The sequence below is a fragment of the Callorhinus ursinus genome, unplaced genomic scaffold (assembly GCF_003265705.2).
Source record: "Callorhinus ursinus isolate GAN/ISIS: 27379988/994484 unplaced genomic scaffold, GSC_fseal_2.0 scaffold22, whole genome shotgun sequence".
NCBI lineage: Eukaryota > Metazoa > Chordata > Mammalia > Carnivora > Otariidae > Callorhinus > Callorhinus ursinus.
The window spans coordinates 15,095,856-15,120,101 of NW_027397084.1; the positions used below are offsets into that span (position 1 = coordinate 15,095,856).

The 24,246-nt window shown below is 42.9% G+C and overlaps 1 protein-coding gene and 1 pseudogene across 3 annotated transcripts in view; both read left to right on the top strand.

Moving 5' to 3' along the window:
- The first annotated feature begins 16,772 nt into the window (after window positions 1-16,772).
- LOC112837985 (nucleosome assembly protein 1-like 1 pseudogene) lies at window positions 16,773-18,039 on the top strand (annotated as a pseudogene).
- Window positions 18,040-22,142: 4,103 nt separating this feature from the next.
- Window positions 22,143-24,246, top strand: part of RAB23 (RAB23, member RAS oncogene family) — a 74,103-nt gene continuing 71,999 nt past the window's right edge. For 2 of the 3 annotated variants that reach the window (XR_012381942.1, XM_025890643.2), the window contains exon 1: window positions 22,143-22,430. The gene's annotated coding sequence lies outside the window, so the exon portion shown is untranslated. The remainder of the gene's footprint in view (window positions 22,431-24,246) is intronic. The other variant, XM_073905159.1, reaches the window with a different exon arrangement.

A 24,246-nucleotide genomic window follows, 5' to 3' on the forward strand; every position in this document is an offset into this window, starting at 1 on the left:
AAAGCAATTACAATCTGAGAACATTATGGTTTTGATTACCATTGCTAAGTCTGCCTCACTTAAATCTTTCCATTTCATGGGAATATTCTCATTGATAACTGTGGCAGAGCCTGTTGATTTGTCAGTTGACTCTCATTTGCTATCATCAGGTTCACTGTCAGATAAAGGTTTTCTTTTTGTGCCATCTTTATTAGCTTTTTAAAAATTAAGCAACAATCAAGTTTTCTTCCAAGTTCTCAAGGACTATCAGCATCTTTAAATCCCTTCCACCCTGGGAAATACTCCCCCTTCCCATTCACTCATTCACTCCATGTCAGCATAGGACATTTTCTTTTCTTTCTTTTTTTTTTTTTTTTAAGATTTTATTTATTTATTAGAGAGAGAGAGCACTAGCAGGGAGGAGAGGGAGAAGCAGGCTCCCTGCTGAGCAGAGAGCCCAACACTGGGCTCCATCCCAGGGCCCTGGGATCATGACCTGAGCCGAAGGCAGGCACTTAACTGACTGAGCCACCCAGGTGCCCCAGCCTAGGACATTTTCTACCACAAACTATTCTGGCTCTACCTCCTCAACCTTTGTACTTTTCACATTGTTCTTTTCCCATTTTTTGCAGTGGAGTTTTATTGGAGGCCATTCATTCTCACTGACTTGAAGAGCTGTGATCTACCATCTCCAAGCTGCCTCAGTCCCTGGCCTGTAGCATTTCCAGCCCTCTGTACCTTGAGCCACATTCACAGGGCAGGGACCTGAATGTGTCGATTCTTTTTTTTTTTTTTTTTAAGATTTATTTATTTGAGAGAGCGAGAATGAGAGAGAGAGAGAGTACATGAGAGGGGGGAGGATTAGAGGGAGAAGCAGGCTCCTCGCTGAGCAGGGAGCCCGATGCAGGACTCGATCCTGGGACTCCAGGATCATGACCCGAGCTGAAGGCAGTCACTTAACCAACTGAGCCACCCAGGCACCCCTGAATGTGTCGATTCTTAACATTTTTATTTATTACAAGACTGGAAGTGTGGGGTGCCTGGGTGGCTCAGTCAGTTGAGCATCCAACTCTTGGTTTCAGATGAAGTCATGATCTCAGGGTCGTGAGATCGAGCGCCACCTTGAGCGCCACCTTGGCTCTGAGCTCAGCGCAGAGTCTGCTTGGGGTCCTCTCTCCCTCTTCCCCTGCCCCTTGCTTGCTTGCTTTCTCTCTCTCTCTATCTATACCCCCATCTCTAAGATTAAAAAATCTTTAAAAAAAAGAATGGAAGTGTAATTTATTTTTAAATGATGAAACTACCAAGAGTAGTTTCTGTCTTCTTTTAGATAGATAATAGCTTGGGACTATAATGGAATTCAGAGTATATTATTTGTCTTTTATTCATATGTTCCCTAACAGCCCCATTCCAATTTCATACCATTTCTAGAATGGAGCATACAGTTTTAGGACAGCCCCGCTGCCGTCCCCCATGAGCACTGCTTCCCAGGGGAATGTCCCCATTCCTACCCCAGGCTCTTCTGTGTAGCTGGCAGGACCTGAAGAAGAGTTGACCAAAGAGCACTCAATGGACATCAACTGAGGACAGAGTGACAATGCTGCCCAGTGAAAAATCTGACAAACGTAGAATTGACCCTTCTGGTATTTTAATGTAGGAACCCTTGATGTTAAAGAAAAAAGAAGAAGAAGAAAATCCTGAAAGCTTTCAGAGGGCTAGGAAGGAAGGAAGAGAGCTAACAGTAATGAGTGTGACCTGGGCCTTGCCGCTGTGCTTCCTTCCCAGTCACCAGTATTGCATCCTCTAGGGGGCACCCTTCACACTGTCTTCCACGGGAATGCTGTCCTTCCAGGGATACGTTAGCGATTAGCCAAGTGAGCTATTATGCAGAGGGACACAATGAGTACAGGGTCCTCTGTATTGATGCAGCTCAATCTAGCACTCCGACTCAAAATGCTTGGAATTCACCCTAAAGAGATGATCAACTAATAAAACTCTGCTTCAACATTTTAAAATTGGAAAGCATGAAAGAACAACCCCTGAAAGTAACAGGGTAAGGATCTGGCAAACAATTCCATGCAATGATTTTTAAGTAGGAAATATCCATGCATGTGTCCCTTTCAAATGACTGGTTGTGACAAATGCTGATATATTTGGAGCGCACATATGTGATAATGCTATTTTTGAAGGCTGGATTTTGCAGTTATTCAAAGACAAAAATGAAAGTAAAAGCTGAGAATTTTAGAAAAGAAAAGGCAACAAGGACAGTAGTGAGCTTGAACTTGTTTGTGTCTACTCAGAACAAGCAAGCAAAATGAAATGGACTTCTGTTTAGGGACATGACCACATTCTTAGGTTTTCTATCATGACCAAAGAGTAAACAACTTGAATTGGGCCACACCAATCTTCAATTACCCACCTCAAACCACTAAATATTGGGGGCGCCTGGCTGACTCAGTCAATAGAACATGCAACTCGTGATCTCAGGTTTGTGAGTTCAAGCCCCACGTTGGGTGTAGAGCTTACTTAAAAACTTAACAAATTAAAAAAAAAAACAGTAGATATTGGAGCAAACATATTTCACTTGCATATAGTTGGCATTCGAATCACAATGGCATTCACTCACAGCAGTTTGGTGAGGGCCAATTTCAGTATCTAGTCCAGCTTTAATATGAAACTAAATTGGACACAATTTGTGCAGGAATTTGACAAAGGCTGTCAGAAAAGATCGAAAAACCTGGCATTGGAAAACTGACCTCAAATTCAGATCCAGGGAGTATTATAAATACACTTCCAAATGTAATCGTCAGACCTCGGGTCTAAAGATGGTTCAGCCCTGGGACAGAACACACGCAGTGGCTTTAAGCTCTGCTGCAGAAATACCTGGTGAGCTCCCAACCCCAGCTCTTTTTTTTTTTTCTTTAAGATTTTATTTATTTATTAGAGAGAGAATGAGAGACAGCATGAGAGGGAAGAGGGTCAGAGGGAGAAGCAGACTCCCTGCTGAGCAGGGAGCCCGACGTGGGACTCGATCCCGGGACTCCAGGATCATGACCTGAGCCGAAGGCAGTGGCTTAACCAACTGAGCCACCCAGGCGCCCCCAACCCCAGCTCTTATCAGCCGAGGGCCCCAAAAACGTCCCTGACCTCCTCAGCTGTAAAGTCAGGATGATAATGCTCCTGTGAGTTAGAACTTTGATGCAATACGCAAGGTGCTTAACGTGGCTCACACAGCACTTGTTAAATAAATTTGAAGGGGCACCTGGCTGGCTCGGTTGGTGGAGCATCCAACTCTTGATCTCAGGGTTGTGAGTTCGAGCCTCACGCTGGGTGTAAAGAGTGCTTAAAAAAATTTTTTTTTTGTGGTGGGGGCGCCTGGCTGGCTCAGTCCGTTAAGCGTCTGCCTTTGGCTCAGGTCATGATCCCAGGGTCCTGGGATCAATTACTGTGTTGGGCTCCCTGCTCCAAGGGGAGTCTGCTTCTACCTCTGCCCCTGCCTGCTTCTCCCTCTCTGTCAAATGAATAAAGTCTTAAAAAAAATTTTTTTTAATTCTACAGTTATTTTGTACAGGGCAAAGTAAATTTATTATTTTGGGGTGGGACACAAACGCCTCAAAATGAAACAACTTTTCTTCAAAATAGGCTGACAGAGGGGTCCCTGGGTGACTCAGTCAGTTAAGCCTCTGACTCTTGGGCTCAGCCCAGGTCTTGATCTCAGGGCTGTAAGCCCAAGCCCTGCATTGAGCTTCATGCTGGGGTGTGGGGCATACATACATACATAAATAATAGAATTAGAAAAGAAACTTCGTTTCCAAGACAAAATTATTTAAACCACAGTGCTACTAAGTTGCATTAAATATCCGCTATCAATAAAACCAGTATGCTAAATATTGGCATAAAAACATGAAATACTCTTAAGGTGTTTCGAATTTTGAAGAAGTTACATTATACCTTTTACTACTTTGTTCCACACTGTTGATACATATCGCACAAAAATCCAGTTTTGAAATACATTTATTTTTTGATGATTGGAATTCATCTTTAATGAAACTTTTATTAAGTAGTATATTTTAAATTAAGCTTGAGGGCATAATTGCAACCCAATAGCAATACATACAGGTGGTTTTTCATTCAAATTTATAAAAGTATTATTTAGTAGTAACAAAAATACAGAAGTTTGGTTTTCCTTTTAATCCAAAGTTTTTATTTTGATTTTATTTATTTATTTTAGAGAGAGAGAGAGTGTGCGTGCAAGTGGGAGGAAGGGAAGAGGGAGAAAATCTCAAGCCCACTCAGCACTGAGCACGGAGCCCAACACGGGGCTTGATCTCACGAACCAAAGACCATGACCTGAGCTGAAACCAAGAGTTGGACACTCAACCAATTGAGTCACCCAGGCAGCCCCTAAAATTTTTATTTAAGACCATTTACTAACATCCTATCATAATTATTTTAAGGGAGAGAAGAAAAGGAGCACCCCCTAATAGTTATTACAGCCAAATCCTACAGTTACCTAGGAGTTAAGGTGATTGGACATTTCAGAGTCCACTGTGGTTTTAAATATATTTTTTTAAGATTTTATTTATTTACTTGGGGGAGCGTGCACGAGCGAGAGAGCAACAGAGGGAGAGGGAGAAGCAGACTCCGCACTGAGCAGGGAGCCCAACATGGGGTTCGGTCTCAGGACCCGAGATCAGGACCCGAGCTGAAGGCAGCCACTTAACAGACTAAGCCACCCAGGCGCCCCAAGATATTTTTTATTAGCAAATAAATTCACTTGTATGCTGAGTGAAATAAGTCAATCAGAGAAAGACATGTATCACATGACCTCACTGATATGAGGAATTCTTAATCTCAGGAAACAAACTGAGTGTTACTGGAGTGGTTGGGGGTGGGAGGGATGGGATGGCTGGGTGATAGACATTGGGGAGGGTATGTGCTATGGTGAGTGCTGTGAATTGTGCAAGACTGTTGAATCACAGATCTGTACTTCTGAAACAAATAACGCAACATATTTTAAGAAAAAAGGAAAAGAAGAAGATAACAGGAGAGGAAGAAAAGGGGAGTATGTCAGAGGGGGAGACGAACCATGAGAGATGATGGACTCTGAAAAACTGAGGGTTCTAGAGGGTAGGGGGGTGGGGGGATGGGTTAGCCTGGTGATGGGTATTGAGGAGGGCACGTTTTGCATGGTGCACTGGGTGTTATGAACAAACAATGAATCATGGAACACTGCATCAAAAACTAATGATGTAATATATGGTGATTAACATAACAATAAAAAAAAATTAAAAAAAAAATAAAAAATAAATTCACTTGTATAATATAGGCTTAATGTATTTTAGGGTAAAACCTAAAGTGTTACAATAGTACACATGATATTTTTAACAGTTAAAACTGAATAAATTGACCTGTTAATAGATGACTGCACAGTGTGGGACAAATTTTCACCTCACCAGTCATTTTATTTTCAGAGAAACAGACACCCTAATGATATAGTAATGGGAGCACCCCAGCAAGTTACCAGCAACCATTTTCAAAGGTTTGGAAAGGGATGCTAACAGTTAACAATATTTTATATTAAAGTCATTCACTGGGGCGCCCGGGTGGCTCAGTCGTTAAGCGTCTGCCTTCGGCTCAGGTCATGATCCCAGAGTCCTGGGATCGAGCCCCACATCGGGCTCCCTGTTCCGCCGGAAGCCTGCTCCCTCTCCCACTCCCCCTGCTTGTGTTCCCTCTCTCGCTGTCTCTCTCTCTGTCAAATAGATAAAATCTTAAAAACTAAATAAATAAAAATAAAAAATAAAGTCATTCACTTTAAGTGAAACATTATGTCCTGAGGCCAGTTCCTCTTTCTAAGATCTTCAGAAAAGGGGCGCCTGGGTGGCTCAATCCTTAAGCGTCTGCCTTCGGCTCAGGTCATGGTCCCAGGGTCCTGGGATCGAGCCCTGCATCCGGCTCCCTGCTCCGCCGGGAGCCTGCTTCTCCTTCTCCCGCTCCCCCTGCCTGTGTTCCCTCTCTCGCTGTGTCTCTCTCTGTCAAAAAAATAAATAAAATCTTTTTTTAAATAAATAAATAAATAAGATCTTGGGAAAAGATCCCAGTCCTTGGAAGTCATAGGCACAGTGGAATACATTATTGAGAGTTCTTTCTAAGCATTGCATTCTGTGACCTGAAGCCTCCTTGGGCATAGCAATCCCCCCCAACCCCACCCCACCATTCTTTCCTTTCATTAACCACACCCTTAAGTACACCCTCAGGGCAAAATGTCTTTGATCTGCTCTGGAGCTTTTAATATGACACTTATTCCCAACATTCACCTCCTGGGTGGTCCTCCAGGCTATAAAAACATGTCTTAAAGGAGGTGGGGTTGCAGAGATCTACTTGTCTTACTGCCAAAGACACGCTTCGGTCCCTAAGTCCCCTTCATAAACCATTTCTTGTTAAGCTGGACTTGTCAGCCTTTTTCTTCAGACTTACTGCTCCTTTTGCCTTTGGAGTCGTTTTGCATCAACCTCCCTTTCATGGAACACATTGCCAACTTTTGAAACAACCACCTAACTTCATTCCATGATGAACAAATGTGTTCACTCTCTTTTTGGTAGTGTTTTACGTCATTTTGAAAAAGTACATGTGTGCTATCAATTTTGGGCAGATAAAAGGAAATCATTGAGCCTGATTTTATTTAACTACAGTTGAGGCTTGTACAACATGGTGTAACTGGGGTGCAGGGGTGCAAGAGCGTCTGGCTCCAGGGGTCCCAAATAGACCAGGTTCAGCCACTCACCACTGACAAAATCCAAAGGCAGAGAGACGAGTGGTGGGGAAACGAGAGGAATTTGTTTCAGTGAGGCCACCACCAGGAAGACAGTGGACTAGTGTTCCAAACACTGTCTTCTTCAAAGTTCTGAAAATACTTCTTTTTTTATATAAGGAAAATGTGGGACAAAGGTCAGTGGGTACCCGCAGGGGGGCAGTAAAGGTCAGGTTGATCATTGTCTTGAGGTCAGTCAGGGGAGGCCTTGCTGGCATCAGGGCGGTCCTTACTGCTGGAGGGATACTTCTGGTTGCCATCACAGGTCTTTTGCTTGAGTTAAAAGATAAGCCAGAGGGGCACCTGGCTGGCTCAGTCAGAAGAGCATGCAAGTCTTGATCTCGAGTTCATGAGTTCAAACCCCATGTTGGGGGTGGAGATTACTTAAATAAATAAGTAAATAAACTTTAAAAAAAAGATGTCAGAATGAAGCACTTAATCAGTTATAGAGTAAGGACTAAGGTCAAAATGGAGGCAGTTGAGGTCCTCTTTCAGTGGGGGTTAGGGGTGCTGAGCCCTGTGCAGCTGAAAATCCACATATAACCTTTGACTCCCCCAAAACTTAACTACTAATAACCTACTGTTGACCAGAAGCCTTCCTGATAACATAAGCAGTTGATTAACATACATCTTGTATGATGTATGTATTATATGTTGTATTATTACAATAAAATAAGCCAAAGAAAATGCTATTAAGAAAATCATAAGGGGGGCACCTGGGTGGCTCAGTCGTTAAGCATCTGCCTTCAGCTCAGGTCATGGTCCCAGGGTCCTGGGATCGAGCCCCGCATCGGGCTCCCCGCTCGGCGGGAAGCCTGCTTCTCCCTCTCCCACTCCCCCTGCTTGTGTTCCCTCTCTCACTGTCAAATAAATAAATAAAATCTTTAAAAAAAATCATAAGGAAGAGAAACTACAGTTACAGTACAGTACTGTATTTATAAAACATATATGTAGAAGTAGACCCGTGAAATTCAAGAGTCAACTGTGTATCTGTTTATTTCTCCTTCACCGAGAAGAGAAAGGATGTTCTGATTATTGACTCATGGCCCAGCTTTTTAGAAAGGAATTCCTCTAAAATGTGGAAGGTCAATTCATTGATTCTCTTCAATTTGCTAGAAATGCCTTCCAAAAGCATCCAATTCTCTTTGCTTTAATTTTGTGCTTGCTCAGCAGCCTTCTGTCTTGCAAATTGGTCTTCTAAATGCATGGACCCACAGGAAAGAAAAAAAATCGGGAAAGACAAACAAGAAAGGGGGGAGGGTAAAATGGAGGCTTCTGCTATTTTTAGGCAAGAGATGGTGTTGTGTGAAGAAAGCTTCAGGTCTGGTTCTCACCCTTGGTATATATCCCACTGTGAGTTCTGAAACTAGCATTTTGCTTTGTATATATAAGCCTCTTGGAAGATGACTGGTTTCCCAGTCCCTAATCATCCCTTGAGTGAACTGGTAAGATTTAATTCTTAAACATACAAATCTGAGTAGAATTTGGACCCACCATGTGGCCCAGAAACAACCTAAAACCACCCAGAGGTGTCTCTGTAATCATCAACAGTTCATTACCCATGCAACAACACTTGTTTTGTCCTGCATTCTTTCTGTCTCATTTGAATAATGTCCCATGAGGGAGAAATATTTTAGGAGGAAATTCAAGACAGACTATCATTGTCTTAATAGGAGAATTTCTGAATCTCTGAAGGCTTGATAATGCCAAAGCTTAGTGTATATGTTCAGAAGGAAACAAGTATATATAACTTGGGATAGAGAGAAAAGCATTTAATACTTTCCTCGGGCCACAGACTCTATGTCCGTTTGAGATAATTGGGATAATTGAGTTCGTTATACTTGTATTATTAAGGACTCTTTTAAAATATTGTGTAAGTGAAATTTTTACACAGGGAAATAAAAGTTCGCCATTTCGATATATTTTGCCAGATTGCTCTCTAAAAGGACTGATTTCAGTTCTCTTCCAACAACATATGAGGTTTCCCCCACTCCTGAGAGTAGAGCAGTCCGATGAAACTTTCTTAAGACAAGATGGCATAAAGCAAAGAAGCAATTACCATTAATGTATATGGAAAAACTTTTTATCATTCTCAGACACCCCCCGCCAAGCAGAAAATAACTCCTCGGGCGCCTGGGTGGCTCAGATGGTTAAGCATCTGCCTTCGGCTCAGGTCATGATCCCGGGGTCCTGGGATCGAGTCCCGCATCGGGCTCCCTGCTCCTTGGGAGCCTGCTTCTCCCTCTGCTTCTCTCTCTCTCTCTCTCTCTCTCTCTCTCTCTCCCCCCCACCGTCTCTCATGAATAAATAAATAAAATCTTTAAAAAAAAAAAAGAAAAAAAAAAGAAAATAACTTCTCTTAGGCTTTTCTGATATCTTAGAACACATCTTGCCAAGAGATGCATGAAACAAATTGATATAGAGCCCAGATGCTCACAGACACAGTCCAGAGCTATGGCAGGTTATGGGGAGATGCTGGGCGTGGTTCTCAAGGAAGGAGCATAGCAGGGCCATTCTCCATGCTCCCATGCACGCTGCCTGGGCTAGAATCTTTTTTCTTATTACTTTTCAGTATCTGACTATGTGTCATCTTTGCCCATATTTCTATACAGTTGATGGTCTTTTGCCTAGTGATGTGTAAGACTTCTTTGTATATTAAAGAAATTAGCCACTTCTCTGTCAGATGTTGAGAGTACTTTTTCTTAATTTGTCTTCTGCATCATTATTTGTAATTTTTTTGTTTTATTTTGTTTTGTTTTGTTTTTTGAAAAATTTTATTTATTTATTTGACAGAGAGAGGGAACACAAGCAGGGGGAGAGGCAGAGGGAGAGGGAGAAGCAGGCTCCCCACTGAGCAAGGAGCCTGATATGGGGCTCGATCCCAGGACCCTGGGATCATGACCTGAGCAAAGGCAGACGTTTACCTGACTGAGCCACCCAGGCGCCCCTCAAGGTGAGTTTTTGAGACAAGTATTTACTAAGAAAGAATAAGGCAATCTCTGACTACATCAAACTAAAAACCTTCTGCATAGCAAAAGAAACAATCAACAAAATGAAAACTCAACCTACAGAATGGGAGAAAATATTTGCAAACCTTCTGATGAAGGGTTAATATCTAAACTATATAAAGAATTCATAGAACTCAATAGGAAAAGTCCAGAGGCTCCTGGCTGGCTCAGTCAGTAGAGCATGTGACTCTTGATCTTGGGGTTGTAAGTTCGAGCCCCATGCTGGGTGTAGAGATTACTTAAAAATAAAATCCAATAGGGGCGCCTGGGTGGCTCAGTGGTTGAGCGGCTGCCTTCGGCTCAGGTCCTGATCTCAGGGTCCTGGCATCGAGTCCCGCATCGGGCTCCCTGCTCCGCGGGAAGCCTGCCTCCCCTTCTCCCACTCCCCCCGCCTGTGTTCCCTCTCTCGCTGTGTCTCCCTCTGTGAAAGAAATAAAATCTTTAAAAATAAAATAAAATCCAATAAAAAATGGGGCAGAGGAATTGAGTAGGTATTTTTCTTTTTTTTTAAAAGATTTTATTTATTTATTTAATTGACAGAGAGAGAGACAGCATGAGAGGGAACACAAGCATGGGGAGTGGGAGAGAGAGAAGCAGGCTTCTGGCCAAGCAGGGAGCCCGATGCGGGGCTCGATCCCAGGACCCTGGGATCATGACCTGAGTGGAAGGCAGTCACTTAACCAACTGAGCCACCCAGGTGCCCCGAGTAGGTATTTTTCTAAAGACATACAAATGGCCAACAGATACATGAAAAGATGTTCAATATCACTAATCATCAGGAAAATGCAAATCAAAACTACAAATCAAAACTCACATCTGTGGGGCACCTGGGTGGTTCAGTCAGTTAAGCGGCTGACTCTTGGTTTTAGCTCGGGTCATGCTCTCAGGGTTGTGGGACTAAGCCCTGTAACAGGCTTCATGCTCAGCATGGAGTCTCCTTGAGATTCTCTCCCTCTCCCTCTGCCCCTTCCCCCACACACACACCCCACCACCGATCATGCTCTCTCTCTCAAATAAATAAATAAATCCTAAACAAACAAAAAACTCACACCTGTTAGAATGACTATCATAAAAAAAAAAAAAACCCAAACCCAAGAAATAATGAGTGTTAGAAAGGATGTGGACTTGTGCACTGTTGATAGGAATATAAATCGGTGCAGTCACCATGGAAAACAGTATGGAGGTTTCCCCAAAAACACTCCCATATGATTTAGCAATTCCACTTCTGGATATATAGCCAAAGGAAATGAAAACAGGGTTTTGAAGACATCTGCACCTCCATGTTCATTGCAGCATTATTCACAGTAGCCAAGATAAGGAAACAACCTGAGTGTCTATCAATGAATGAATGAAGACTATATATGCATATATATATATATAATGGAATATTATTCAGCCACGAGAAAGAAGGAAATCTTGCCATTTTCAACAATATAGATGGACCTCGAGGGCATTATGCTACACAAAATAAGTCAGACAGAGAAAGACAAAAATGCTTTATGATATCAGTTATACATGGAATCTGAAAAAGCCAAACACATAGAAACAGAGTAGAATGGTGGTTACCAGGGCTGGGGTGTGAAGGAAATGGGAAGATATTGGTCAAAGCGTATAAACTTTCAGTTGTAAGATGAATAAGTTCTGGGGATCTAATGTGCTGCATGGTAATTATAGTTAATGATACTTGTATTACTTATTTGAAAGTTGCTAAGATGGTGAATCTTAAATGTTCTTACCACAAAGAAGAAATGGTAATTATGCGGTATGATAGAACTGTTAGCTGACTCTATGATGGTAATCATTTTGTAATATGTTAAGTATATCAAATCAACACATTGTGCGTCTAAATTTACACAATGTTATATGTTCATTATAAATCAGTAAAACTAAAAAATTTTTAAAATAAATTAATTTTAAAAAATCAAATAAAGAGCAGAAAGTATAAAAGGACCTAGTGGAACCTGGCTGGTTTAGTTGGTGGAGCATGCGACTCTTGATCTCAGGGTTATGAATTCCAGCCCCATGTTGGGTGTAGAGATTACTTAAATAAAAATAAAACTTAAAAAAATAAAAATAAAAAGATCTAAAAGGTACATCCAATCCTCTAAATTGGGAAATAAATAATCTTTTATTTTATTATTTTTTTTAAAGTAAGCTCTAGCCCAATGTGGGGCTTGAACGCAAAAACCCTGAGATCAAGAGTCACATGCTCTACTGACTGAACCAGCCAGGTGCCCCAGGAAATAAAGAATCTTTTAAAGTTAAAAAAAAAAAAATGATGCCTGGGTGGCTCAGTCATTAAGCATCTGTCTTCAGCTCAGGTCATGATCCCAGGGTCCAGGGGTGAGTCCTGCATCGGGCTTCCTGCTCAGAGGGAAGCCTGCTTCTCCCTGTCCTGCTCCCCCTGCTTGTGCTCTCTGTCAAATAAATAAAATAAAGTAAAATAAAAGTAATCTATTTCTCCTCCTTCTACATAAAAGGAAACCTGACATGGTATTTATAAAAGGTCCGAGCTCGTTACACCTAGTATTATAGACTACATATTTGTGTTTCCCTCCTGCAATTAGTATAGAAAAACCCTGAACCCCCAACCTCCCCAATGTGATGGTATTTGGAAGTGGGGCTTTAGTGCGGTAATTAGATTTAGATGAGGTCATGACAACTGGTCCCCCATGATAGGATTAGTGACCCTATAAGGAAAAGAAGGAAAAAAAAAAAAAAGGAAAGAGAAAGAAGAGAGACCAGAGGACACAGTGAGAAGGCGACCATCTGCAAGCCAGGCAGAGGTTTCTCACGAGGAACCAGATCAGCTGGAATCTTGATCTGGGACTTCCAGCCTCCAGAACTGTGAGAAATAAATTCCTGTTGTTTAAGCCCCCCAGCCCATGGTATTTTGTTATGGCCACCGGAGGAGTGAAGACACTTAGAAAAGAAGTTTTGCGTTTTTTTTTTTTTTTCTTTTTAAGTAAGGTCTACACCAAACATGGTTCTTGAACTCAAGACCTCGAGATCAAGAGTTGCATGTTTTACCAACTGAGCCAGCCAGGTGCCCTGGAGTAAAAAAAAAAAAAAAAAATGAAGTTTAGTTCCTTCAAAGGGGACTAAACTAAATCATCCCAGAGATGAATGAAATAGACAGTGCTTTCCAAAGAGAAGTCTAATGGCCTTTTGGGGCAAGCTTCGTTGGGCATCCCTGGTTTCTAGGCACTAAATAACAATAGCCTACTCAAGCCATTCAGATAACCACGTTTTCAAATGTCCTTACCACGTTCACCAAGAGATGGGTCCTTAGAATTGAAACGATTGAATTAGCTTCCTGGTGGCTGATGAATCCCCAGTGCCCTTGACAGTCCAGGAAAGTGCCACAACTGAGGCTCAGAACAGAGGCTGTAATGCCCCCAGGGACTAAAGATATGTCCTGGTCTAGACGAAAGAGGGAGCTGAAAATGAGACATTAACATAAAGAAGGACAAGACATAGAAGAACCACCAAATCTGTGAGAAGGGAACTAGAAAAATTCTTTCCAGTGGAACAGAGAAGCAGCAAGGAAGGCTGCCATCCCCTACGGTTCTCAATGGAGAGAACACTTCTGGGAAGAATCAAACCCCCACACCGGTACCACGAGTAGGCATGGTTTCTGAAGGTATACTATCTATGTGATATGGGAATTACAAGCTGAAAACTTAATATAATATCCACTTTATTCACTTCTAAATATAGGGTTAATCATATATTCCCTCCTTATCTTAAGAATTTACATCAAAGAGTGGATAACAAAATGCTGATTGTGAATAAGCCTCTTAGAAATGCATTAACTGCTGGGACGCCTGGGTGGCTCAGTCGGTTAAGCATCTGCCTTCGGCTCAGGTCATGATCCCAGGGTCCTGGGATCGAGTCCCGCATTGCGCTCCCTGCTCGGCGGGGAACCTGCTTCTCCCTCTGCCTCTGCCTCTCTCTCTCTCTGTCTCTCATGAATAAATAAATAAAATCTTTAAAAAAAATGCATTAACTGCTAGGTCATTGGAAGGATGTCTAAACAAATGTTCCAACAGCTGTACTAGGAAGAACATCACACAAATACACTATCAGTGAGGTCCTCAAAAATCAGAAAGTTGCCCAAGTAGTACAGCCCTTTCAGAGAGGACATCTCTCAGCACACTATTTCAACAAAAGCAAATTTATATATGAGAATGACCTGGCAGTGAAGGAAAAAAAAAATATTTTTTATGTTCTAATAAGATAAGCACACTAAACCCAAAAGTGCATATGATGGTACAGACTAGTCCATATGAGACAAGAACAATCAATAACAAACCAAAAAAGGAAATCTAGAAAGCATTGACTGTCTTCCCTGACTCACACTGGCTAGGGATTATGATTAGTACCATAGTGACCACTATCAGCAAGTTCATGTGATATTGTGATTTATAAGAAGGAAGTATATATTTGGTCTTTGTCCCTATTCCTGGGATGGAGCTCCTAAAACCCTTGGAATTTCCTAAATGTTGAGAGTGACAGAGGCATCTCTTGTTATGTTTATGAGGTGGATTTTGCTGGCCACCTAAGGAAGGGGGGCTGGTTGCCAGGAGAACCAACCACGTGATTAGAGGTTGGAACTTCAAGTCTCACCCCTCCCCCACCTACTCAAACCCCCCACCATTACCTCTGAGAGGGGAGAGGTCCTGGAGGTTGACTCAATCACCAAAGGCCAATGGTTTAATCAATCATGCCTATGTAATGAAGCCTCCATGAAAACCCAAGAGGACTGGGCCAGAGAGCTTTTGGGTAGATGAACCAAAGGAGATGTGGGGAGAGTGGATGTCTGGAGAGCACATGAAGCTCCTTGCTCTTTCCTTATGAATCTCTTCCATCTGGCTGTTCCTGAGTTTATTCCAAACGTTTCTGAGTTCTGTGAGCCACTCTAGCAAATTAATCAAAACCAAGGAAGAGATCATTGGAACCTCCAACCTATAATGGATTGGTCAGAAGCACAGGTGATAACCTGAGCTTGTGACTAGCCTCTGAAGTGTGTGTGTTGGGGGGGGGGGCGTGGAAGACTTTCTTGTAGGACTGAACCCTAAACCTGTGGAATCTTAGGCTATCTCCAGATGGAAAGTGTCAAAATTGAGTAACATTATAGGACACACAGCTAGTGTCCAAGAATTGCTCCGTGTGGGGAATTCCCCACACATTGGAATTAGGAGCCAGAATCTCAGTGGTCATTCAAAAAACCTGTGAATCAATCCTGACATTACCTCTTGTTCCTGTTTCATAGCCAAGTCCTATGGATTCTACCTCCAAAACTAAAACCAAATCCATCCACTTTTCTGCACCAACCCTGTTACCACCTCAGTGAAGGCTCCATCATCTCTCACCTGGACCAGCCTTCCACTGGTCTCTTCGTTTCATCTGCTCTGTGCTTTCATTAGACAGCAGCCAGAGAAATCTGCCACGGGATCTCCTTATCCCTTCACTAAAAACCCTTCAAAGGCTTCCCAGTGTACTTGCAGTATAATCCAAATTGCTTATCCTGACCCCCAGGGTCTTCATGCTCTGGTCCCTCCCTCCCTCACGACTCCATCTTATATGACTTTCCACCTTATTCCTGCACACTAGCTCCCTTTCGATTCCTCAAACCCACCAAATTATTTCCTGCCTCTGGTCATATTGTACTTGTTGCTCCTTCTACTTAAAATCTTTTTCTGCCTATTCTTTATCCAGCTAACACATTTATCCTTCAGATAACTGATGAAATGTTACTTTGTCGGAAAGGACTCTCTGGCTCTCCAATTTAAATTGGGACCCCTTTTTATACACTGGTTATTTTTGTTCATATATACATAAATTTTTCTTTAATGTTTTTCTTTCACTCATTAACAGTTCATGATCCCTAAAAAGTATTTAGCTCATTAGAGTCAAACACAGTAAAACAACCAGCAAACGACAATGGATACTTTTTGCTGGGTCAGCGAAGGTACTAGATTTGAACATTCACTAAGTGACTTAAAAATGTAACTTTTCCGGGTGCCTGGCTGGCTCAGTCATTAAGCGTCTGCCTTCGGCTCAGGTCATGATCCCAGGGTCCTGGGATTGAGCCCTGCACCGGGAATCCCTGCTCAGTGGGGAGTCTGCTTCTCCCTCTCCCACTCCCCCTGCTTGTGTTTCCTCTCTTGCTGTCTCTCTCTGTCAAATAAATAAATAAAATCTTTTTTTAAAAAATGTAGCTTTTCAGGGGTGCTTAGCTGGCTCAGTAGGTAGAACATGCAGCTCTTGATCTTGGGGGTGTGAGTTCAAGCCCCACCTTGGGCATAGTGGTTACTTAAAAAAAATTTTTTTAAATAACTTTTTGGAATGTTTTCCCTAAATAATTTTGTGTAACTCATTTCCAGACACAGCAGGTAAAATTTCTTTCAAAGTCTTTCAGAATGGGGCGCCTGGGTGGCTCAGTCAGTTAAGCATCCAATTCTTGATTCCAGCTCAGGTCATGATCTCAGGGTCCTGAGATGGAGCCCTCAGTGGGCTCCATGCTCAGCAGGGAGTCTGTTGGACATTCTCTCTCTGACTCTCTCTCTCTTTCTCCCTCCTTCTGCCCCTCTCCCCGCTCACATGCACATGTTCTCTCTCTCAAATAAATAAATCTTTATAAAAACAATAAGCAAAACAAAAAACAAAGTCCTTCAGGCTGATCCTATTGCCATTTTTGCTTCAACACAACTGCAGGATTTAAAAGGCCAGCTTTCCATGTAGTCTTTCATTATCTCACTGAAGGAAGCCTGACAATCTCTGCTGTGTCCTTGGGTACAGCCTTGAGTCAAATAAAATGTTGCCTTAATTACACTAGAATGTCCAAAAATCCCATGGATATGGAAAAGTCCTTCAAGAAGTTTTTCTCCAATTTGAATCCTCACATTCATTCTCTGCTACCCATTAGAATTTTCTTTTTTTCCCCATTTAAAAAATTGTAAGAGGCCTCCTGCTCCTCCTGCCACCGCCCTGAATCACTGCCTGCGCAGCTCTGACCGCCTGGCTCCCCGTGCTAGCCACCGATATTTGGAATTCTTACAACATGGTAGACATTGACAACAAACAACAGTCTGAACTTGATCAAGATTTGGATGATGTTGAAGAAGTAGAAGAAGAAACTGGTGAAGAAACAAAAATCAAAGCGCGTCAGCTGACTGTTCAGATGATGCAAAATCCTCAGATTCTTGCAGCCCTTCAATAAAGACTTGATGGTCTGGTAGAAACACCAATAGGATACATTGAAAGCTTGCCTAGGGTAGTTAAAAGACGAGTGAATGCTCTCAAAAATCTTCAAGTTAAATGTGCACAGATAGAAGCCAAATTCTATGAGGAAGTTCATGATCTTGAAAGAAAGTATGCTGTTCTCTATCAGCCTCTATTTGATAAGCAATTTGAGGTCATTAATGCAATTTATGAACCTATGGAAGAAGAATGTGAATGGAAACCAGATGAGGAGGATGAAATTTCGGAGGAGCTGAAAGAAAAAGCCAAGATTGAAGATGAGAAAAAGGATGAAGAAAAAGAAGACCCCAAGGGAATTCCTGAATTCTGGTTGACTGTTTTTAAGAACGTTGACTTGCTCAGTTATATGGTTCAGGAACATGATGAACATATTTTGAAGCACTTAAAGATATTAAAGTGAAGTTCTCAGATGCTGGCCAGCCCATGAGTTTTGTCTTAGAATTTCACTTTGAACCCAATGAATATTTCACAAATGAAGTGTTGACAAAGACATATAGGATGAGGTCAGAACCGGATGATTCTGATCCCTTTTCTTTCAGTGGACCAGAAATTATGGGTTGTACAGGGTGCCAGATAGATTGGAAAAAAGGAAAGAAGGTCACTTTGAAAACCATTAAGAAGAAACAGAAACACAAGGGATGTGGGACAGTTCGTACTGTGACCAAAACAGTTTCCAATGACTCTTTCTTTAATTTTTTTGCCCCTCCTGAAGTTCCTGAAAGTGGAGATCTGGATGATGATGCTGAAGCTATCCTTGCTGCAGACTTTGAAATTGGTCACTTTCTACGTGAGTGTATAATCCCAAGATCAGTGTTATACTTTACTGGAGAAGCTATCGCAGAAGATGATGATGATTATGATGAAGAAGGTGAAGAAGCAGATGAGAGTTATCAGCTCTTTGAAGAAGTCAAAAACTGCAGTAAACTTTTTCAATGCTGGCTGCAGTAAATCTTTTCAATAAAAGCTCTCTGGATGTCTCAAGTTGAAAAAAAATTGTAAGATATACTTAACATAACATAAAGTTCACCGTTTTTGCCCATTTTTAAGGATACTGTTTCAGGGCATTAAGCACATTCACATTGTTGTGCAACCATCGCCACCATCCATCTCTGGAACATTTTTCATCCTGCAAAATGGAAACTCTGTACCCATTAAACACTAACTCCCCATTTTCCCCTCCCCTCTGCCTTTGGCAACCACTATTCTATCTTGTATATCTATGAATGTGACTATTTTAGGTAACTTAGATAGTGGAATCATACAGTATTTGTCTTTTTACTCAGCATGACGTCTTCAGGATTCATCCATGATGTACTATGTGTCAGAATTTCCTTCCTTTTTAAGGCTGAATAATATTTCATTATATGTTTGTTGTTTTTTTAGTTTTTAATTAAAAAAATTTTAAATTAAATTTTTTTTGGTAATCTCTACGTTGGGCTCAAACTCACAACCCTGAGATTAAGAGCTGCATGTTCTTCTGACTGAACCAACCCGGCACTCAATTTCATTGTATGTTTACATGACATTTTGTTTATCAGTCCATCTGCTGATGCACATTTCGGTTGCTTCCACTTTTTGGCTATTGTAAATAATGTTGATGTGGACATAGTTGTACAAATATCTGTTTGACTCCTTGCTTTCAATTCTTTTGAGTGTATACCTAGAGGTGGAATTGCTGATCATATGGTAATTCTATTTTTAATTTTGTGAGGGACTGACATACTGTTTTCCATAACAGCTGTACCATTTTACACTCCTACTGGCAGTGCACAGGGGTTACAATTTCTCACCATTCTTTGTTTGTTTTTTGTTTTAAAGCTCTTTAAGTTTGTTTTTAAAAAATTTTTTAAATTAACATATAATGTATTATTTGTTTCAGGGGTACAGGTCTGTGATTCATCAGTCTTACACAATTCACAGTGCTCACCACAACACATACCCTCCCCAATGTCCATCACCCAGCCACCCCACCCCCCCAATTTCTTACCATTCTTGCCAACACTTGTTATTTTGTTTTTGTTTTCTTTTGTTTTATAACAGCCATTCTAGTGGGTGTGAAATAGTATCTCATTGTGGTTTTGATTTGCATTTTACTAATGATGAGTGATATTGAGCCTCTTTTCATGTACTTATTAGCCATTTGTACATCTTCTTTGGAGAAATGTCTATTTAAGTCCTTTGCCCATTTCTTAATCCTTTTCCTTTTCTTTTAAAGGGGGGGTGTTTCCTTTTCTTTTAAAGGGGGTGAGTACATTACTCAAGTTTAAGAAACTACCAACCAAATCCTGGAGATAAATCCATTGTCTACTTGACATTAAATTTCTTGTGAATAATCACTATGTTTACATTTACAAAACTATGTTGCAATTATATGGTAAAACAAATTTAAATTTTAAATATTTTATTTATTTTTAAAAAAATTTTTTATTTATCTGGGAGAGAACATAGCATGAGAGAACACGAGTGAGGGGGCAGAGGGAGAGGGAGAAGCAGACTCCCCGCTGAGTAGGGAGCCCAATGTGGGGCTCGATCCCAAGACCCTGGGAGCATGACCTGAGCCGAAGGCAGGAGCTCAATCAACTGAGCCACCCAGGAGCCCCTAAAATTTAAAAATTTTAATTCCAAGAACTACTGCACGTGAAATAAAATTCACCCACAGAGAAATGTACATAAGAGTACAGTTTGGTGAATTTTCACAAATGAACACGCATGTTTAACTAAGGCCAAGATCAACAGAGAGAGCCTTACTAACACCTTGGAAATCCCTCACCCAGTCACTATCCCTTTCCTGCCAAGGTAACCATTATCCCAAATTTTAGCAGATAACTTTTCCTGTTTTTATGTTGAAATGGGCTTACTCAGGATGTACTTTTTGCACCTTTTCTTTTCTTCTTTTTAAATTTATTTTGGAGAGTGCAGGCACGCACACTGTCTGCAGGGGAGAGGGACAGAGGGAGAGAGAGAGAGAGAGAGAGAGAGTCCTCAAGCAGACTCCCGGCTGAGTTCAGAGCCTGATCCCAGGACACTGAGATCAGTACCTAAGCCAAAATCATGAATCAGCTGCTCAACCAACTGAGCCACCCAGGTGCCTTGCACCTTACTTTCTATGCTCAAATTTACATTTCTGCAGGTAAGCCATTTCATGTTGGTCCTTTCGGGCCAGTCTTCTCTTCGTTGCATATTGCATAGCATTCCATTATATGAACACTGTGTGGATTTATTAATTTATTCTGTTGTTTTTGGTCTTTTGGGTTATTTCCATTTGGGGGCCGTTAAAACAAATGCAGCTGTGAACATTCTTGCACCTCTTTGTTGGTGCACCATTAATCCTTGCTGGATTTGTAGAAGTGGACCCTGTTTGCTGGGTCAGAGGGTAGGCTTCTTTGGTAGATAGGGCCAAATTGTTTTTTATTTTATTTTTAAAGATTTTATTTATTTAACAGAGAGAGACAGTGAGAGAGGAAACTCAAGCAGGCGGAATGAGAGAGGGAGAAGCAGACTTCCAACCGAGCAGGGAGCCTGATGCTGGGCTCGATCCCAGAAATCTGGGATCATGACCTGAGCTGAAAGCAGACGCTTAACCGTCTGAGTCACCCAGGTGCCCCCAAATTGTTTTTTAAAGGAGTTGTTCTAGTTTACATTTCAGAAGCACGGTAGATGAATTCAGTTACTCCACATCCTTGTGGTGTGGGAAACAAAGGCAAATGAAAAAACTAGATTTCCTTACTACTTACAGCCCACTGATGGGTCCTTGAAACAGGCAGAGTGCCCTTCCTTTAGGAACTCAGCTGCCTCAATGTTAATGCTTTGCTAAGGGGAAAGGGCCATCTTAGTTTAACATTATCCCGCTCCCCCCACCCTCCCAGGATCCTGTAAGTCTACTTTAACATATAAAAATTCCTAAAAAAAAAAAAAAAGAAGCAGGAGGGGAAGAATGAAGGGGGGAAATCGGAGGGGGAGACGAACCATGAGAGATGAGGGACTCTGAGAAACAAACTGAGGGTTCTAGAGGGGAGGGGGCTGGGGGGATGGGTTAGCCTGGTGATGGGTATTAAAGAGGGCACGTTCTGCGTGGAGCACTGGGTGTTATGCACAAACAATGAATCATGGAACACTACATCAAAAACTAATGATGTAATGTATGGTGATTAACATAACAATAAAAAATTAAAAAAACATATAAAAATTCCTTTGGAAACTTCCTTTATCTCTAACCCCCATGATACCTGTTAGCAATCATCCCCCAAGCATATGGCTCACTGATATACAACTGAAGGGTCTCACGACTGAGGTTTTATTAGATGATAATGACATTTTCCTAACAATAGCCAGCCCCCTCCAGGTCCAAGAAACCTTGCTTCCAAAATTCCTCAGAGACTTACTATCCCTCACCCCTTCTCAACTTGAAAGTATATAATGGGCCACTCCTCATGACCCCAGTGTAGCTCTTTCTGCGCACTCCTGTGCCTGAGCACGGAAGACCTCTCAAGAATTCTTTCTTAGTCATGAGCTCCAAACCCCAACATTTCCGACATCACTTGGAGTATTTTGCCAACACCTGGTATCTTCCTTTATTCCCTTTTCTATTTTATTTTGAAATATAAAAACAACTCAAGCAAAGTTTAGATTGCTTTTGGGGGGAACTTTTAGTTGTTGGCTTGGTTCTCTCAATTGTTAACCATCTCAGACATCTACTTTGTCCAGCCGCCAGGTGTGGGCTGTGAGTGCGTTTTCGGTTTTGCTCAACATTTTTGCTCACTCTACCCCTTGGATGTCATCGGGTGAAGAAAATAAGGTATGTGTCCAAGGCGGGGCAAGTCCTCTGGAAGCCTGGTCACTTAGTAGGCGAAACTTAGGCGCACCTTCCCGTCAGTTCTTTACTAGGGTCCACGATCTAGGCGTTCCTGCCCGCCTGTCGTCTCCCCACTGCTACCGGGTCCCCGGAGGCACCGGGAACGCAAAGGAGCCGCCCTCCCCGGCACCAGGAACTGGGGTGGAGCGGGGCGGGGGACCCGGGCCTCGCGGAGCATGCGCAGACCAAGCCCAGCGCATGCTCCGCAGAGCGGCGGGTCCACAGATGAGGGTAGCCGAGTCTCCCGCGCCCTACCACGCTTGCTGGAGTTGCTGCTAAGACGCTTGTTCCGAGCCCTGGCTGCCAATAAAGTTCGTTAAAAAAATCATAGTCATTCTTAAAAGAGCGAAGGAGGGCGCGAGCCAGCCGGGCGGCCCCGCCGGGGGAGCTGGCGCCCTGGGAGGAGGAGGAGGAGGAGGTGGTTTTGGCGGTGGCGGCGGCGGTGGCAGCGGTTGCGCCGCGACCAGGAGGAGCCGGTCGTGCCGGGCGGCGAGTCCGCGGCGGGCGGGGGACGGTGAGTAGCAGCTTGCACTCCGGGCAGTGGCGCGGCTCTGACTCGCCCTCTCCAGCGGCTGAGGGTTCCCCCGGCTCCGCTGGGGAAGGACCCGCTTCTTCCCGGGGTCCCGGGATATGCCGTACTCCGGGGACTCTATGTAGAGGGGTGTGGGGGCAGGGGCCTCCAGGCCCGGGCTCCCATCCCCCGGCCGCTGAGCGCGGTGCCCAAGTATCCCCTGGAGAAGGTGGGCGGCACTACATGCCCGGCACCCTCTCTCAGCGCCCAGCGGCCCGGGCTCCCAGGGTGTGGGTCCCTGGAATTGCCCCTTGGGCGGGAAGGAGCGAGACGGAGCGGGGGCAAGGCGCTGGCCTCCAGCCTGGCTGAGCACCCAGCTTCTCGCCTTCTCCCAGCGCCCACATGGGGAAGGGGCGACCCAGGCCGGGCGAGACACCAACAAGGGGCGTCAAGTGCCGGGTGCGGTTTGATCGGGAGGGGGGGTCCCAAGCTCTGCCTTGGTTTTTAGAACCCCCTCCTCCCTGCGGCGGGGCCCCCTCCTTACCCGCGGCCCCACCCTTCCCTAGTTTCTTGCTCAGAGACTGCTAGAATATGAATGAGCCAGACTGCACTATTTCATTGACACTGGCTGCCACAGAATTACTTAACTCGGAGAACCGAGGAGTCTTCGGCAGCTCCCAGACGTGAGAACCTGAGGGTGTGTGAGAGACCATTAACTTCACTCTATGAGGAGTGCCGGGAGAGTCTGAAAGGGTCGTTTCTCTAGGTTTTATATAACTCCTAACGTGTTCTAGGTAATTTCATTGGACCTAACCAAGTTTTTCAGTGTTATAAACACAATCGTCCCTGTACTTAAGTACCTTTTCTAATTTATTAGACTGCATTGGTTGGAAAAGTTTTTTAAAATTAAATTTGGGGAAAGCGTATTTAGAAAAGAGTATTTATGCAAAGCATTGCTGTAAGCCTTTTAATTATTATACTCAGAATTATCTTATTTTCTAAGAACTTAACTGTTTTGATAGAGTGCATTAAGTCTACAGAGCAGTAGTAGCTGATAATCACCAGACTGGCTGTGTTAAAATCTGATTAGGCTTTTCTTCCTTAAATTTTATTTTTAAAATTATACGGTAAAATGGACTTTTTTAAAGATTTATTTATTTATTTATTTATTTAAAAGATTTTATTTATTTATTTGACAAAGAGAGACAGTGAGAGCAGGAACACAAGTAGGGGGAGTGGGAGAGGGAGAAGCAGGCTTCCCGCTGAGCAGGGAGCCCAATGTGGGACTCGATCCCAGGACCCTGGGATCATGACCTGAGCCGAAGGCAGACGCTTAACGACTGAGCCACCCAGGTGCCCTAAGATTTTATTTATTTGACAGAGAGAGACACAGCGAGAGAGGGAACACAAGCAGGGGGAGTGGGAGAGGGAGGAGCGGGGAGCCGGATGCGGGGCTCGATCCCAGGACCCTGGGACCATGAGCTGAGCGGCTGAGCCACCCAGGTGCCCCTAAAATTGACTTTTTAAGGGGTGTGCCATTCTGTGAATTTTAGATTAATGCAATCACCACATAGAACAGTGCTTATCACCCCCCACCCCAAATTCATGCTACCCTTTTATATCCTTCCCCTTACCCCAACCCCTGGCAATTACTAAACTTTTCTAGATGTCATATTAAGTGGAATCATACACTATGTAACCTTTTGATGCTGACTTCTTTCACTCAGCATAATGCCTTTGAGATTCCTCAAAGTTGAATATATCAACAATGTCTTCTTTTTTTATTGCTAAGTAATGTTCCATTAGATGGATGTGCCAA